We start from the raw sequence: 2243 nt of genomic DNA, 5'->3' as shown, positions 1-2243 counted from the left end.
TTCGCCCCTTGCTCCGGCTCCCGCGACTGGACCCCGGTGCTCACCGACGAAACAAGGCCGCCGCGAGACTACATCCCTATCGTCGGCCGCGGCGTCTACATGGAGCAAGACAATGCCATCTACATGCTCCGTGGGAACACCATCTATGCCTACAAGCTCAGCTACATACACCAGGATCAGGGTGATGATCAGGGGAGGGGGAGGCTCAGGCTGGATCCGCCCATCACCATCGACTCTGTATGTCCTCACAGTTCATGTCATGGGTGTGGCTTCCTCACCCGTCTCGACGGTCGGCTCATGTGCTCCGTCTGGATCAGCCTGGCACCACGTCAACAATTAGAAGATTGCCGGTGTGACAACCTACATGCCATTGTCACCACCTTCAACCTCCAAGATCCAGCTCAGGGGGGAATACAGGTGCTGCATTCCTCTTTCCGCCGGGTAGACATGGAGCGCAATCGAGAGAACCAGGAATTCTGCTTTCTACAGTAAGCAGCAAACTAGCTAGTTTACTTTTTCCACGCACAGATTATTTGACCATTTATTTATTTGGTCGCCTTGTTTACGTATTTGTTGTCTACTGTCAACTAATCATGGATCAATTAGGGAGTACGAGGACAAGGATTGTCCGGTGCTGCTGCAACACCAAGAAGGGCAAGAGAAGGATCTAACCAGCTGTTCCCAGCAACACGTCGACCAACCCTCCAAGATGCTTGATTGTTGCAGGTCTTGCTTGATCTGAATTAATTTAGATTCATGTTTAACCTAGCTTATTACATCTTTCTTAGTGAGTTTCTCTTGGTGAGTGGAGTGATGACATGTTTAATTTGGTTCTTGCTGCAGACGGTTTCTCGAAATGAAAGACTGTCCAAGCTTTTGCTTTTCCTGCGGCACCAAAGGTCACGTTGCCCGCGACTGCTCTCTCCCGTCACAGCAGCCCTTGCCGGCAATGCCTCACCGCACGCTGGTTGGCCGTCCTTCAATGCAACACCGAGTCCCTTTTGAAAGGCGTCCGGTTGCTACAACAAGTATCAATAAAGATCTGTTTATCATCTGCCAAGCTGGGTCAGAACTAGTCATCTACCATACAGGCGTCATGGATGAGACTTCACTGTTGCAATGAGGAGGAGACGACGGCAAGCCTCTCCAACCGTCGTGTTATGTTGCAGCATATGTTGGTGATGGTGACTATTGGCACTTTTTCCTTCACAGTGGCTCAAAAATACACGCCGTTTCGAGGAAAAGAGATGGCATGCTTGAGTTTAGTCTGAACAAGGACCGTACGATGGCTATGGATCGTCTATCTGTACGGCGGCTGCCAAGTGCTGATACTTTTGTTTTGTTTATCACAGTTGGTGGAGTGACCATTGCCCTTACTGATACTCTGAAAGTTTTCCATCAGACAAGGTTCAGTTATGGATCCACCACGTGGCTGCGTTGCAAGACAGATCAGTCGCATGTTCTCCACAGGAAGGTTATGATATCTGGATATGTAGCAGTGAATGACGATTCCTTTATAGTCTGTGATGCTCTCACAGGTTCCTGTCTTTTGTTTGACCTGGGTGCCAAGCAATGGCGTGTTGTCATGCCTTGGGCAGCATTCGCAGAGGACCTGCCAAGGACTTGCCCTACAAAGTGCCATTTAAATGGTAGATGTGTGTCTGTCGATGGCTTTATCTACACATGCAGAGATGGAGGGCTTGCCGCTTATCAGCTGCTTGATAAAGATCATTCTGTGTATCTCAGCGAGCCCATCCTTTTGCCATTCTCATGGCTTGTGGATGATTGTGTGGGTGAGGACATGTGCTTGGATTATGCTGGCAAAGATGTGGACTCTGGTGCTATTTTGTTTTACGTGGTGCAACTGCAAAGTGAGTATATGTAACTCTCTGTCTCTCGATCTCTGATGTCATTTGTGCATGCATTGCATGGTTTTTGTGATCAGTCAGTTCATGGAAGATATCTATAGTGTTGCTGTACTAACATATGTGTACGTACGTATATGCTGCTAGGTGGATATCGTCCGCCCAAGCATGATGTACAGATCACCATTGTCCAGGTTAAGACTAAAGCAACAACCAGCAGCAAGAAAAGGGAACCAGTGCGAGTTACCCCCGTGGACTGTGTCACGCGGTTCATACATCACGAGGAAGCCGTCGATGCCAGATGCTGCTTTGCGCTCTAGCTCCATCTTGTTTGTGATGGATGCATGCATGCATGAGTTACCCTATTATTACTTATAT

At 48.6% G+C, this 2243-nt stretch overlaps 1 long non-coding RNA gene across 1 annotated transcript; it reads left to right on the top strand.

Moving 5' to 3' along the window:
* Nucleotides 1-606: 606 nt before the first annotated feature.
* On the top strand, nucleotides 607-2243 carry LOC123493851 (uncharacterized). Its single transcript, XR_012183601.1, has 3 exons — nucleotides 607-726; nucleotides 844-1871; nucleotides 2013-2243. It is a non-coding gene; the product is annotated as an uncharacterized lncRNA (long non-coding RNA).

The sequence above is a fragment of the Aegilops tauschii genome, chromosome 5 (genome assembly GCF_002575655.3).
Source record: "Aegilops tauschii subsp. strangulata cultivar AL8/78 chromosome 5, Aet v6.0, whole genome shotgun sequence".
In the NCBI taxonomy this organism is placed as follows: Eukaryota; Viridiplantae; Streptophyta; class Magnoliopsida; order Poales; family Poaceae; genus Aegilops; species Aegilops tauschii.
Note: the sequence above shows the minus strand (reverse complement) of the source record. Positions and strands in the feature narration are given on the sequence as shown.